The sequence below is a fragment of the Muscardinus avellanarius genome (assembly GCF_963383645.1).
Source record: "Muscardinus avellanarius genome assembly, chromosome: 1".
In the NCBI taxonomy this organism is placed as follows: Eukaryota; Metazoa; Chordata; class Mammalia; order Rodentia; family Gliridae; genus Muscardinus; species Muscardinus avellanarius.
In genome coordinates, this window is record NC_137786.1 from 37,009,519 (window position 1) to 37,026,287 (window position 16,769).

At 38.3% G+C, this 16,769-nt stretch overlaps 1 protein-coding gene across 1 annotated transcript in view; it reads right to left on the reverse strand.

Moving 5' to 3' along the window:
- Nucleotides 1–16,769, reverse strand: part of OXCT1 (3-oxoacid CoA-transferase 1) — a gene marked incomplete at both ends in the record, with an annotated part of 153,483 nt that overhangs the window by 79,781 nt on the left and 56,933 nt on the right. The gene's annotated exons all lie outside the window — the stretch shown is intronic.

The following is a 16,769-nucleotide window of genomic DNA, read 5'->3' on the forward strand; positions in this document are numbered from 1 at the left end:
CTCTTGAGAAAAACCCACAAATATTTGAGTTTTGGGGTAGTACTGAGGACTAAACCCAAGGTCTCACACACTCTAGGTGGAGTCTCTGACCCCAGCCCCTCCCAAGTATTATTTTTTTAAAGATACACTAGACATCAAGTAAGTAGCTTCCCAAACTGGGAAATACGGACATGGAGCATATGATGAATTTCACAATTAGACATGCACCAAAGAGAGCATGTTAAAAAGAAAATAGAGATGCTAAGAAAATCTGTAGTTTCTAATATCTGAAAGCAGTTACAACATTATGGAATCAACCAAGGAAATCTTTTCGCCTTAATGTTCAAAGACAAAATATGAATTACTTTTTATACCTAATGCATGCTGCTCCAAAATGTCAGAATGTCAGGCCCTCAGATCTCTTGTTTAAATTATTACAGCAGCTTCTAAGTCCTCCTGTCTTACCCTTCAGGAGGAGCAAGAAACATTAATAGAGAAGGAAAAAAAACTAGAACCCTTCAATTAAACCAGAAATGTTGAAGGTAACCAATCACTATTGATATTTCTGGTTGTACCAAAGGAAATTCCATCACAAACCACCAAATCAAGACAGAGTTTCATGACCAAGGGCAATTACATCATATCTTTCACAACAAAGAGAATAAATATATCCTGATTTAAAAATATAAGGAATTCAGTTATATGTATTCATTTCTACACTTTGTCCTCCTAATTTGAACAATTTTCTTATTGTAAAAAGATGCACATGCAGCATTTGTCAAAACAATACTAACACTCAACAGCATTGAAATTTTCTATGCAAAGTCAAAGCTCTCAAGCTGGGTGTGATGGCTCACGCTTGTAATCCCAGTATTTGGGAGGCTGAGATAGTAGGATCTCGCAGGTTGGAAGCCAGCCTCAGCTACATAGTGAGGCTCTTAGCAACTTAGTGAGACCCTGTTTCCAAATAAAGTATTAAATAGGTCTGGAAGTGAAGACCAGAGGTAGAAGGTCCCCTGGGTTTCATCCCCGGTACCACAAAAATAAATGAATAAATAAATAAATAAATAAACAAATAAAAGCTCTCTCTCAAAGTTAGTTACCAGAATTAATAGAAAAGCAAGAACATATTTGAAGTACAAACTACTAGAAGAAAATATGTTTTCAGACACTCTAAGAAAAGAGTTTGAAAAAATAAAACTGAAAAGGCAGAGATATCTTAACATCAGTTATCAAAGGGACAGAGGGTGGTGATGGTTTTGTGGGATCTTTCAAGACAGAACAGTAAAAAACAGAGAAAATCTGTAGGAAGTGGTGTTATTAGAACTCAGGTGAGGTCAGGTGAGAACACACATGTCAAAAGAAACCTGAAAACGAAGAATGGCATGTGCTTTTTCAGAAAGAGCAAAACCCAAGATCAGAAGAAGCCAAACTAAAGACGGCAGAACGCACCTCCTGAAATTAGAAGGGAGAAAACAAAGGACAGAGAAAAACAGACAGCTGTAAGTGTCCTCAGACAAGAGCAAGACCTTCCTAGGTAGCTAGGAACAGCCCAGCTCTCTCCCTGGCACTATGAATAGTCCTCACGCAGCACCATCTGGTACAGCTAGAAACCCAGACACTTGAGACTTCTCTAATTAGTACTTGCCTTCAGTCATTAGCAGGAAAAGAGAGGGTAGGAAATGTTAATCATTATTGATTTGAACTTCATTTCAAAAGGTTGCCTTCTCTGCCCTGCACTCTCCCTACTCTGCACTTCTGGAAAGTTTTATTTTTAAAGTTCAGAGAAAGGTAAGTATGTATCCCTTGGTGACAATGTTTGTGTATTTACTTGGTAACAGTATTTATATCTCAAGTAAAGAAGCCCGGGAGCTGCAAGGCAATAATACTCTTAGTTCTTTATTTTATTCTGGTGACATCCTCAATCTGTTACAGCCACACAAGTGGGCCCAACCCTTAAGGTTGTTAGTGGAAAATTCTGCACACCTGCAAAGCTCTGTGTGCAGCGCAGTGAGGGCTCCGGAGGGAGGCAGGCAGGGGAAGAATCTCGCTCCAGATTTTTTTTTTTTCCCGGAGTCATTTTAACTTTCAAAAAAGTTTCAGAGGAACATTTTTCTTTTGCCAAGAAAGAGAAACGCAGACAACAAGCAATAAAGCCCAGAATCATGAGAAATACTAAGTAATGGCAAATAGGAGAAAAAAAAATCTGCCGAAGACTAGAAAAAGAGAAGAGTAAGACAATGAGCAGAAATATGAAATTTACCAGTTAGATGCAGAGAGGTGCTTGAGAGATGAATTTAATGCAGAGATGAGGAAATGGAGGATGAAATGTGGAGAAAAGGGTGGTCGGCATGTGTAAGACAACACGCTCAAAAATCCAAAGGAGAAAAGGAAATTCAAAAGGAGCAGGGAGTGACTGTCTTCTTCAGCTTCATGCAAAGGGATGATACGACTAGTACATGAATATATAAGAAAAGCCCATGAAAGCTGAAGGGCCAGGACCAAATACATGGCCTTAGAGGTCTACACAGAAATGCACAATGGCTGGAGAGGTAAGTGGCTATCAATGAATCTGCAAAACACATAACTCTCCATGATACATTTATCGTATTTGTTTCTTTTACAAAATTCTCCTCTTTCCCTCTTGGACTCAGTGGTAAATGTGATTGCAAAGTCATTACTGAATCTGGTAGATTGATAGCTCAAGCCCACAAATATTCTACTTTTTTAAGTACTGGGGATTTAACCCAGGGTGTTCTACCTCTGAGCTATACCCCAACCCAATTTTATTTTAACTTTGAAAAAGATTGTCACCAAGTTGCTGAAGCTGGTCTTGAACCTGCAATCTTCCTGTCTCAGCCTCCCCAACCACTAGGATTCCAGGCATGTACCATTGCACTAAGCTGACATTCTACAAAGTCTAGTGAAAATAAGCTGACGAAAGAACATTCCCTGTCAAGAAAATGTGCACACTCCTGGGGAAGCCACAGACCTCGGGTGATAAAGAATACTTAAAATGAGTCCAAAAAGAGAAAGAATATCACACTGATGGCCATATCATCAGACTGTTCACCCAACCAAAGATGTATATGAGATGTTTTTAATAGAAGTGACAAAACTGGCTCAGAAATGAGATAGTGACATCATGAGGGCTGCAAATTGTTTGAGCACCTTCTGCTGAGGAATTCTGTATTGCGTGCTGACAGGTTCTATCTTTCAGAATGAAACAGTGGCAGGAGCTACCAATGATTCTGAACTCCTGACCAATAAGGATGAACTGCCTGGTGAAGTAGAAATGATGGAAATCTTGAGAGAAAACTATGATATAAAACTGGAATTTGTAATAGATCAGGATGTGAATCCTGAACATACACAGAAATACATCCTGGTCTTTGAGAAAAAGCAGACTTCAAAAAATGTAGCAAAGAAAAGCAGGATAAAATAGTAAGAAACTGAAAATGAAAATTGGGCTTATGAAGAACATGAGGATCTCAAAACTCCTATTCTGGTAGTATATAAATGAGTCATCCTGATGATGAGAGAGAGGGCCATATATAAAGAAATTAGTGTAGTTGGACATGGTGGCATGTGCCTGCAATCCCAGCAACTCAGGAGGCTGAGGAAGGAGCATCACTGGTATGATAATGTGGCAAGACCCTGTCTCAAAATTAAAAATATAATGGGCTGGGTGTGTAACACAGCAGCACAGTGCCCCTGGGTTCAATCCTCAGTAGTGAGGACAGGAAGGAGAAAGAGAGGGAGAAGTGTAAATAAGTTTAACTTGGATAGATATGCGTATTTTCAAAGGGCTCACATAAAAGGTGACAGGACACGTGTGAGCTACCGCAAATGGAAGTCACCTGAAACCTCAAGAGGAGTGTCTAAAGGTATAAAATTGGAATGAGATGAGGCTTGTCCAAAATGATAAAGATGAGGAAAGGGTGGCTTCTGCCGCTGAGGAATTCAGAAATTATGATCCTCACCACTTGCACAGAGGACAGGAAAGGCAGCAGCTCCGTTCCACTTTGCTTCCATCTTCACCACCAAGGAGAGGAAAAAGGACAATGCTAGCAACCTTAAAGAGGAACTGAATTCCAACAAGAGTTATGCGAAGTTCCCTATGTTCTCAGAAAGTCAAAGGTCAGTCAGGCATGGTGGCCCATGCTTGTAACCCCAGCATTTGGGAGGAGGAGACTGGAAGATTATCGCAGACAGCCTCAGCTACTTAGTGAGACCCTGTTTCAAAATAAAGAACAGCCGGCTGTGGTGGCACACGCTTGTAATCCCCGGAGGCAGAGACAGGAGGATAGTGTAGGTTCGAAGCCAGCCGCGCTGGCATAAGAGACCCTGTTTCAAAAATATAAAAAAATATAGGTCTGGGAGTGTAGCCCGGAGGTAGAAGGGCTTCCAGGAACCCCAGTACCACCAAAAATAAATAAATAAATAAATAAATAAATAAATAAATAAATAAATAAATAAATAAAACAAAAAACAGGGCTGGGGTGTAGCTTGTAGGTCGAATGCCCCTGGGTTCCATCCCCAGACCTGCAAAAAAGAGAAAAGAAAAGAAAGGAAAAGAAAAGAAAAAAGTCAAAGGTCATAAGAAGAAAGTAAAAAAAAGGGGGGGGAGGATTTCAGATAAACAAAAACCAGTAGAAAAGTAAAAGGAGATTAAGAAGGGAGGTTGAAAGAGGAAAAGGAGACACGAAGAAGGAAATAGTTCACACAATGCTATGTCCATACATGAAAGTATCACTACCAACCTCACTAACATGTGTAATGGGGGCAGGGCGGGACTTGGTGGGAATGTTGTGTGCATGTATGTCTGTATTACACTGAACCCTACTATGACGTATAATTGCAATGCATCAATAAATGTATATGTTAAAACATCTTCTAGATTAGGGACAAAGAAAACCTTTAATAAACATTTGAATGTGTATTAGTAACAAAAATACAGAATGCTAGTCATTCCTAAAAGAGAGAGAGAGAGAGAGAGAGAGAGAGAGAGAGAGAGAGCAAACCAGATATTCTGAACTAACTCTAGGCTGTAGATCACCAAAAATTATCACCCAGAATTCTTAAAAGAGCCAGAAGATAGGATCACACAATTACTGTCAAAAACGGAGGAAGTTCCAGCGTCTGAAGAGAGGTGCATGTAATCCTCTTCAAATTGAGAGCTCCACCCACAATAGCATTCTAGAGAGTGAATTATTAAACAGATGCTATGTTGGCCATAAAGAAAAAACAGAATATTATTGAACAATACATAGAAAGTGAATGTCATTAATTTGTCATCAGGCTAGCACATAGGCAGGCCAGGAGAAAACAGTGTGCCTGACCAAGTTCCCCATATAAGAGTTTTACACCCACAGTAGGAAAATGTGACTGGGGTTCATTCACTTTAAATCAATAAATACAAATTAAGTTCCTACTAGATTTAGCAAAGAAGAAAGTAGAATTCGGCTCTGGTGTACAGATGGATAGATAACAAATGAGCTGAAGAACCAAAGAAGTATGTTAGAATTTGAAAGAGCCTTAGAAGGAAGTACCTAGTGCTATTAGTGAAATATAATTTGGGAGGAAGTCTACTCACAAGCACATGCACAAAAATTCTTTAACCATAAAATCCTTCATAGGATTTTAGGAAAGTGGTTCTTGACTTCTTCCCATGGCTACCCTCTGACTCCAGGCTAGACCTCAGATTAGAAGAGAAATTCCGCTCCAAGGGTTTCATGTCTTGCCTTTTTTAATATCTTTATTAGAGTCCCCCTCTCTTTCTTTTCCTCCCTCCCTCCCTCCCTCCCTTCCTTCCTTCTTTCTCTTGTGATAATGAGGATTGAATCCAGAGGCATTCTACCTCTGAGCTACACCCCCAGACCTTTTTATTTTTGGTATGCAACAGAGTCTCCTTAAGTTGCTGCGACTGGTCTCCAATCTGTGATCGTCCCATCTCAGTCTACAAGTACTAGGACTAATAAGCACACACCTCCACAGCCAGCTCTTCATCACACTCTTGAATGAAGAAAGAAAGGTGAGCATTATGGCTAAGGAGGAATGTCTGTGTCCAACTGGAAATTCTGAACAGATGCATTCCTGTCTGTTAAGAGAAGACAATCTCAGGCTCATCTCCCAAAATTTTTTACCAAAAATATTAGGGTGAGAAGAGATCATATTCAAAGAGTCCAACCACTCTTTCAAATATTTCAAAAACAGTATGTCCTTGAAGCAAACCAGTATCTTTATATCAGTTATGAAGAGTCAGTTTTTCTTTCTTATAATCAATGTTTTTCTTACAATTAAAAGAGAATGCCTGTGATGAAATTCTGTCTAGCTTTAGTAACAAGAACAGTTAATGCTTTACCTAATCATTGGGTTTCCTTTTGAGTTATAGGTACTATTGGCTATGTAAGTATGTCCTTGACTTTTGCACGGCAGCTCATGGCTCACTCAGCTTTGTCCTTTGGGGTCCAATCCCAGCTTAATGCATGACCCCACCATTGCTCCTGTTCATGGTAATGCCCTGCTTTGAACTGATGCTACCTTGAATATTTATATGTCTTATAAGTTACTTTATATCATCTCTATAATAAAATGGGTAAAAGTTGAATAGTATACTTTTTAAATTGGGTAAGTATGCAGAGTCAGAAAGAAGAGCTATACAATGATGATAGAAAACATCATCTTGTAAGAAGGCCACTCCTTTTGGGGGTGGCCCCTGACAGAATTTCTTTTGCCTCTCCCTTCACCTGACATTCTAAATTCTAAGGTGTTAATTGCTCAATAATCTTTCTTTAGCTTTCCAGAACATCTGGTGGCCTTTGTAACACCCCTTTAGTTCAATAAAACACCTAAAAAAAAGAACAAAGCAGATAAATTGTTGCAAGGTTTAACTTGCAGAAAAATAAAACCTGTTTTAGGAAAATATGAAATCCATCTTCAAGAAGTCACGGTTGATTCCAGCCAGAGAAAAAAGGAGACACACACCTTGACTCATGAAGATCCTACACATTACATAGCCTTCCTGCATTCTGTCTCACTGTACCTCCCCAGTTTCCCTAGTAAAGCCTTGAGTACTCCGAAATTCCCCAAGATGGACCCTGGAGGTCAACAGCCCCCTTCCCATCTTCTCCAGATGTTAGTCCTTGAAAACACCTGATTTCCTTCCCACCAGCTCTCATTTTCTGAATATTGGCCTTTGAGTGACAAGCAACCCAGACTTAATCCAGTAGCATGTTGGTTAAGAAAGTAAAACAGGCCAATATTAACTGAATGAAATTCAGCAGGGGTTAAAGTCAATCCTCAAGAATAATACCTAGGTTTCTTAATTATTAAAATAAGAATGAGATTTTTTGAAGTAACTGGATAAAGACAACGTGACATAGATTCCCCATAAAAGCAAGAGTCCTCCTTTCTCCACTAGCTGTCCAACTTCAGAGTGGGTGAGAACCTCCCTCAACCAAATGTGTCTCATTACAAAGTAAAACTGGCCTTCCTCCCTTAACATCTCGCTTAAAACGTGGATGAGCATGAAAATGGATGATATAATTTCAACCTCTTAGAAGAAAGCTTTGCCTAAAATAACTCAATTTATTAAAACTACAAATAGCAGCAAAATTATTATGACATAATAATCCAAAAGGTAGTCAGAATATTATTATGGACCACCATAATAATTTTATAGTGTGGAAGAAATGGCTTTTTAAATGAATTTAAAAGTAGTTTACGATAAATATTATTTTCATTTCCACTGTCTCTAATACTGAGTTCATGCTCATATTTTGCTTATACTTTTTGTTCGCCCAAAAATGGCAATCTTTGCTTAATATGTAAATTAATAAGATCCATACAATATTCTAAATATCCAATTTTTGTTTGTCATACCTTTTTTTAAAAGGAAATTGTATTAGGACTGTAGCAAATCCACAGAAATAATTAAAATGAAGGCATCTACTCAAAGGAATTAAATACTTCCAACACATTCATTCAAAGCACCAGTCTTATCTATAATAGTAAGAAAAAATTACACCATTATCACATACCTTGAGAAAAACAGAAAGACATGATATAATTAATGGAATTAAACTAGAAGCATTTTTCATTGAAGAGTTATGAAAAAAGGGAGGAGGAAGAAAATTTGTGCTGAGTTTTACAGCTGCAGGAAAATCTAACTATTAGTGTTGCCAAATAAAACTTTAAAAGGTTATTCTTTAACACTTTAAAAGTGCTTCCTTCAATTTGTGGCTGTTAATCATTCTTTGAGCTTTTTATAATGCAAGAACACAATATTTAACACATAAACTGCAAAGTTGAATTGCGTTAAATGCCAGCATTTCCAGAACACAGTTAACGACTGCTAACTCTAACAGAGATTATGGCTTGAATTCAGCATGTGAATGACTCAATAATCCCTAAATTTAAAATTGTGTAGCACGTGCAGTAAAATAAGAACTTTCTTTATTCATTTCATCTTTTAAATGTTCTCCATGTCTTCATTTCTACAGAGCAGTAAGCAACGTGTAATTGTGTGTATTTCATTAAGAAAATTAAAATGCCGTATTCACTTTTCTTGATTTAGTGTGAAGTAGACATAAAATACAAAAATAAGCAAACAAAAAAAAAGTAGGTAAACTTCAAAACAAAATATCCAGCCCAACATGGTGGTGAACTCCTTTAACCCCAATATTTGGAAGACTGAGATAGGAGGATTATAGGTTCAAGACCAACCTCAGCAACTTAGCAAGACCCTGGTTCAAATAAAGGGTTGGGGGTATAACTCAAGAGGTAAAATGCCCCTGGGTTCAATCTCCAGTACCAAAATCAAACAAAACAAAATACCTCTCTCTCTCTCTCTCTCTCTCTCTCTCTCTCTCTCTCTTTCTCTCTCTCTCTCTCTTTTCAAACATTCATCACATTCTCAGCTGTGATTTTAGCATTAAGATCAAAAGTGTTTTTTCTTTAGTAAAAATAGCAGAGACGGACTTATAGTTAGCATCACTTGATTCCATTTTGTTTTTGTGGGGTTTTTTATTTATGGTACATTGTAGTCATCCATCTTAATGAGATACAAGATGGTAGAAGTAGACATGCACACATCGCTCATTTAGCCCTTCCCCAGTCCCCACCCCATTTCCTCCCCCTCCCTCCTCCTATTTGGCTTAGTGGTTGACTTGGATAATGTTTATTAATGTCCATCATCTAGTCATCACAAGGAGAGCAAGGTCCGTCTTAATGTTTCCTTGGCATATGAATAGCTCATCCCTAAAATCCAACACAATATCTGAAAAGTTGAAAATGACAATTAAAAGGTACATCCTGAATTTTTTCCATTAAAGTGAGTATAGTTGGTTGATAAAGAACAATAATTACTTGATGAAAACATTTTAGAGACAGATTTTGTACATATGATTCTAATGCCATGTATTTCATTGACTTCTATAATTAAAAAAGAAGAAGGTAACAGAATCTGATAGGAAAAAAAGTGATAGATTGGAGTCAGAGACATAGATTCTGGTTTCTGCCCTTAAATTATCTAAGACTGTGTCTTTATATAAATCATTAAAGGTCATTTCATCTTTAAAAGATGCAAGTTGAATTGTAAATGATGACTAATCATCTTTGCCAGCCTCTGCATGTCTAAATTAGTTCCTGGATGTTCAATAGAACAAGTCCATAAAGTACACACATTATTGACAGTATCTTTTAATTATTCTGGGGTGTTGAACACTCTAGATCAATCCCCTCTTACTGGGCACACTATTAAATGCAACATGTGATTTTAATTACATGCCACTCAGATTATCTTTCATCCCCTCTGTACCTGGGTGCTTGCTGTCCAATGCTCTCCTGCCTAAGCTGCATTTACTAGGCCAGCTGATTTGTCACCAGTTTATAACTCTTTGTATATCTAGTAAACTACCAGATGGCTTGTTCTACTTTATCTGAGTAATAAATGCCTGCTGAATGAGGTACACTATCTATTCCCGCCAGCATTAAAAGACACACCTGGAGATAGAATGAGCCCAGAGAAGTCAGAGGAAGCTAGTCACAGTAATAAGGAAGGGAATTATAGAACAGCTGGTGGCAGATTATCAAGTCTCTCAATGCAGGACCTGACAATGGCATCAAATAGAAAGCCATCAGAAAAAAAACCACTGGGCAAAAGCCATTTTTTATTTCTTTAGAGCAAGGCAGGATAATGATGTCAATCAAATAGAATGGGCAGAACATTTCAAAGCCTGAAAAATGGTGTTTATATTGTAAAAGTGCTGGCTCCGTGATGCAAACCTAACTTAATGAGCATCTATTATGTGTCAGGCAATGTGCCACACGTTGGGGAATACACAGATAAGCAAGACCAGGTCCTCAGAGGTAGTCATAGCTTCATGGTGGGGACAAATTAACATCTAATCATAATGTGACATGATATTAAATGCTGTAAGAGAGGGAAAACTCCACAGTGAAGTGGAAAATGGGACACAAAAAGGACAGGGACAGAGTTCAGGACAGCGGGACTAAGTCAAAAAAGGGTGTGACCTATTCAGGGAGTATGGGGAAGTGTTGCCTGTGAATGTTTTTAGGGTGTATAGGAATGGAAGTGTCAGAAAGAAGTTTGAAGTTTGTATTATAAGGAGTAAGGAACCTAATTTGGGGAAAGCTATCAGAAATTACAACAACTAACTCAAACAAAACAGAAATGTGATTTCCTTCATACTTCAAAAAATTCACAAGGGAGTTCACCATAGCTAAAGCTGCTAGAACAGTTTCTTTGGATTATTGTGTCTTCTCTCCAGGAAGAATTTTTTAATACTCTGGCAATTACCTTCTCTCGTGTTTATTAATTTTTGCTTGTGCACCTGGATTTTTTAGGGGTCTAGTAAAAGGCCACTGAGGTTTCTGAACATATTTTAATTTTAGGAGGCTGCCACAGTCTATGTGCTTACATTATACAGTGATACACACAGAATGTGTTGATAAGAAATAAAACCAGTAACACAAAAGAAATCAATGAATTATGTTTATCATTTTTCCTTTCACACTCCTTTCTTAAATCATATATGTAAGCCATAGCTTTAAAATGCCTTCTTCTTTTAGAAATATTCTTGAACCAAAAAAAAGTGGAGATTAACTCCTTTAAAAAAAATAGCAGCTAATTTTTAAAGTGAAACAATCTTGCACAAGCCCTAATTATCACTTCAGTAATTGTAGATGAGATCTATACTTGAGGTGGAAAAATAACATTTTTGACAAGGTCTCTAGAAGGAGTGAGGAAAGCCGCTATTATTTTTAATCAGTGACTTAAAAATCACAAACTAAGTTCTTAACACAAACAGGGAATGAAATGATAAGTAGGTCAGAAGTTGTTATTTAAACCAAAGGAGAGAAAACAAAAATTAGGGGATGGGATGTTTGTCCCTTTGTGCAGTAAGATCCTTTAGTAGGAGGACATTCTCTCGGCTAAGGTCGGTTATGCTGTACCTTGTTATTTAGTAAACTTCTGGGAGAGAATATCACAAAGACTAATCTAGTAAATGCTAAAAATGCCCTCTGGCCCTTTCTTCTTTGCTCTTTGTGAATAGAATCTAGGTCCTCATTTGCAAGAAGACAATTTTGTGGGAAGTCATAACCATGCATTTTCCAGAGGTGTCTCAAAACAGTGAAACAGGGCTCTTGACTGGCACCTTATTTTGGGAACAGGCTCTGTGGGTGCAGCTGCCAACCATGGTTACCTCTCTCTGAAAGGCTTACCCATCATTATTTACTTCTGCAACTGAGTTACTGCTGCAGGTACTTGATGCTCTTCCTCCTCTAGTCCACTAGCTATAGCCACCAAGTTCTTGTCCCAGGTTAAGCAGGAGGACTGACTTGCCAGGATGCTGGGTTAAAACCCCAAATGCCTGGCTCCTGGACATAGGGGTCAGCTGCAGAACAGCACCTGTCTTCCTCCCTGCTAATCAACTCCCCATTTAAGGAGGGAATTCGGGGATCCCTGGGAATAAAACACTAGAAACCATCCCAATAAAATAACAGTAATACAATTACACATAAAATCACACAGGAGATACAGCCAACACGTATGTGACAAATATTCAACTTCCCCTGTCATTAAAGGTACAGAAATAAAACCATAGGATAGCATTTTTCACCTAGAATATTATGAGAGTCTAAAGTATGGGAGATTCTATAGATAAGCAAATAAGGCAATCTGAGGGAATGGGAAGGAACAGGGAAATTCTCTAATGCATATGATGTACTTTAACAAACATATCAATGTCAATCACCAAGGCAAATAAGAGAAGGAGGGAGGAAGAGGAAATGGGGTGGGAATTGGGTAAGTGCTAATTATGTGATGATGTGTGCATGTATGCCTCCACCATCTTGTACCCCATTAAGATGTATGACTACAATGTACCAATAAAAAAATTATAAGTAAACAAATAACGTATAATATTCATGTTTTTGAAAGGGATTCAAAACTATTATTTATCATCATGAGGCATTACCCTCCTGGGAAACAATTTAGCAATATTTACCAGAACTTTTTAAAATGTTGATGCATACCCATACAAAATCTCTAGGAAGGCAGGCATGTGGTGGCACATGCTTGTAATCCCCCGCGCTGGGGAGGCAGAGACTGGAGGATCGCACAGGTTGGAAGCCAGACACGCTGGCTTAATAGACCCTGTTTCCAAATTAAAAAAATAGATAAGAATAGGTCTGGGAGTGTAGCCCGGAGGTAGAAGGGTTTCCAGGAACCCCAGTACCACCAAAAAAAAAAAAAAAAAAAAAACTCTAGGAATATAGTAAAGAAAATAATTTGACATACACAAAAAACAAGGATATTCACTAATGCATTGAGAATAATAGTGAAAGATGGGAAACAGTAACCGTATGAAAGTGCAACAATGGAGAGTTGTTAATACAAAATTTGGGTGGTACTGGGGGTGGAACCCAGAGGCTTTCTACCTCCGGGCTATCTATACTCCCAGACTATATATATATATATATATATATATATATATATATATATATATATATATATTATTTGGAAACAGGGTCTAAGTTGCTGAGAGCCTCACTAAGTAGCTGAGGCTGGCTTTGAACCCGTGCGATCTTCCTGTCTCAGCCTCCCAAGCGCAGGGATTCAGGGATTACAAGTGTGCATCACCATGCCCGGCTGTTAATACAAAATTTTAATAACTATTAAAATATCCTTCTTTCTGAAATATTTAGTGACCTTGAAGAAACGTGTTTAACGCTTTATGTACTGAAAAAACATACTATGGCCCTAATTTTGTGAAAAGAAATACATACATGTAAACCGGAATTGACAAAATCAAGCCAAGACACTGACAATTCCAGTTTCTTCCCTTAAGTCTCTTGGTTTCATGCAGGAAGTTTTTCTGAAATCATGCAAATATCCTTAGACCCATGAGTCAAGAGCAAGCATGTGAGATGCTTAGAGTACTCTTCTACCTTCGCAATCTGCCACATATTAGTATCCGCAGAAATAAGGCCAAGAGGCCAGGCATGGTGGCGCACGCTTGTAATCCCAGCTCTTGGGAGGCTGAGACAGATGGATCGCACAGTTTTGAAGCCAGCCTCAGCTACTTAGTGAGGCTCTCAGCAACTTAGTGAGACCCTGTTTCCAAATAAAGTATTAAATAGGTCTGGGAGTATAGCACGGAGGTAGAAAGCCCCTGGGTTCCAACCCCAATGCCACACACACAGACAAAAAAAGAAATAAGGCCAAGAAATACAGAGGGGTCTCATTGGGTTCATGCCACAAACTCACAACCTACATTAACCACCAATGTCCCCCCAGTATACTGGGGGTTACTTCCTTTATTACCTTTATGCTACTTTTACCATTAAACTGAGCACTCACTATTCTATCTACAACTTCTAGTTTTCAGGTTAGTCTGACATGTCACAAGAGAAGGGTTGATTTTCATCTCAGGATGGGCAGGGTCTCAGGCTTACGTGACAGAAAAAAAATTCAGCAGACGCGTCAAAGACTTAGAGATTTATTGGGGGAAATGAGAAATACACATTCAAGAGAGAATCCCAACCACCCTAAAAGTGACAGGAGGCTCTTTGGGGGTTCACGGCTCTTCATTTAGAGGGTGCTTTGTGAGGAATAAGTATTTGAGGATGACTTAAGTCTGGAAGTCACAAGATGATTTAGGGCGGTTTGGTTATCTTGAGGCCTGATGGGGCATTCACTATTGCCTCAAAAAGTATCTCTTGTTTGAACTAATCATGGACAGCTAACATTGCTCAAGGAAATTACTCTTTTGTTTAAACCCATGAAGTGGCTAACAGTCCCCAAGGAGATTACTCTCCTGTGACCTTTGTCCTCTGATCAACAGATACCTCTCCAGCTTAATTCTTCCTAGGTTGGATAAGTAACAGTTCAAGGTATATTGTTAGTTTCCAGTAGAGTGTCCAGACGCCTTTTTGGACTTTTTGTGTGGTCTCTGTTGCCTGATCAACAGATACTCCTTTGAGGACAGTCAGCAGTACTCAGGATAATTAAGAAAGATTTGTAAATTCCTAAGAAACTCTGGGAGTTAACAGGCCTTGCCACAGACTTTAAAAATTACATTTTCCTTGTTCTCCCTGTATGTCTCCTTTTATACAGAACTATTTGTTTTATTTCTTCTATCCTGCCTCAGATTGTGGGATGGTTTTAAGACCATCATGATGTCTCATGTGACAAATCTTTATCAGTTGTAGACAAAACAGCCATGTTTTTTACGTATTCCCAATCAACTCTGATAGCAGAAATTTGTAGTTATAGGACTTTCAGCCCACTGCTATTTCCCACATCTAACTGAATTTTTTCCCTGTACATGGTCACACATGCTGTGACTTCTTAAAAGAATAAAAGCTTTCCTCTTTATGAGGCAGTACACACTACCACAAAAATGATGATTAGATATTTGGGAAAACTGAAAAAAATCAAATAACAAATTCAAGTCCACCATATATTCTACATAGAAACACAAACAGGCAATGTATTAATTTTTCAGGAATCATTCCAATATGCAGAGTAGGTTAATTCCAAGAAGTGTGATCACTACATTACTTGGAGAAAAGCTTAGTTTTGTAGAAAACTGACACACTATCTTTAAAAGAAGCCATACTATTTTGCATTCTCTCCAGCACTGAGTGAGACTCTGTTGCTCCACATTCTCATCAGCATTTGGTGTTGTCAGTATCGTGGATTTTAGCCAGTCTAATAGGTGTGGAGAGGCATCTCACTGTAGTTTTAATTTGCAGTTTCCTAATGATCAAAGATGTTGAGCATCTTTTCATTTGTCCTTGGTATGTTTTCCCTGGCGAAGTACCTGTTCAAATCTTTTTGTAAAAAAGTTATTTGTTTTTTTTAATGCCATGTTTAATAGTTCTTAATAGTTTAGATACCAGTCTTGGGTTTTTTTTGTTGTTGTTGTTGGTTTTTTTCAGTACTGGGGATGGAACCCAGGAGCATTTTACCTGCGAGCTACACCCCCAGCCCTATTTTTTATTCTTTTTTTGGAACAGGGTCTCACTGAGTTGCAAGGGACCTCACTAAGCATCTGAGTGCTGTCCTCAAACCGCGATCCACCCGTCTCAGCCTCACAAATGCAGGGATTATAAGCATGCGCCACCACGCGCAGCTTTGGATACCAGTCTTTTGATCAGATATGTATTTTGCAAATATTTTCTCCCAGACTGTGGCTTAATTAATTCTCTGAACAGTGTTTTCACAGAAGTTTTTTTTTAATTTTAATAAAATTCAACTTAGTAATATTTTTTCTTCCATGTGATCATGCACTTGAGGTTATCTCTAAGACATTTTTAAAAATCACCAAACTCAAGGTCATCTAAATTTTCTTCTCTGTTATCTCCTAGGAGTTTTATTATATTTTCATGCTTTACATTTAGAAATATGTACCCATTTTTAGTTATTTTTGTCAGGTTTTTTTTTTTACTAGATAATTTAAATAATGAATTGGCAAGGAAAGTTTCAAACAAGCACTGAAGTGACACCAATCTAGTAACTACAAAAGGAACAAAGTTAAATGGCTGAAACTGGTGCTGAGAAAGGCTCATTACAGAGCTGGGATGTGGACCCCTGTCTGTGGTTGCACCAGTAAACAAGTGCTGGTATTTCTGCGGTACAGATGGGGTGACTTTTTCTAGAATGAGAGAATAGAAACAAGGACCTACTGCCACAGCACGCACATTAAAGATTGTTGTGTCTTTGTGGAGAATCAATATCTGTGTCATTATGGAAAACCCCATTTATCCCTGATAATTTCCCTTGCTCTGACACCTCATTTGTCTGAAATTAATATAGCTACTCTGGCTTCCTTTGGGTTAGTGTTAGATTTAAAGTAAAGGGATGAAGAAAATTCTGTGTCTTTATACCAAAAGTGGGTTTCTTGTAGATAACATATTGTTTGGTCTTGTTTTTTTTTATCTACTTTTGGAGTCTCTATCATTTAATTGATATATTTAGAATGTTCACATTAAAATAATTATTGAGCCGGGCGTAATGGCACCTGCTTGTAATCCCAGCATTCAGGAGGCTGAGACAGGTGGATCATGGTTCACAGAAAGCCTCAGCTACTACTTAGTGAGGCCCTTTGCAACTCGGCGAAACCCTGATTCAAAATAAAGAATAAAGCCGGACATGGTGGTGGACGCTTGTAATCCCCGCGCTTGGGAGGCGGAGACAGGAGGATCACGCAGGTTTGAAGCCAGCTGCGCTGGTTTAAGAGACCCTGTTTCCAAATAAA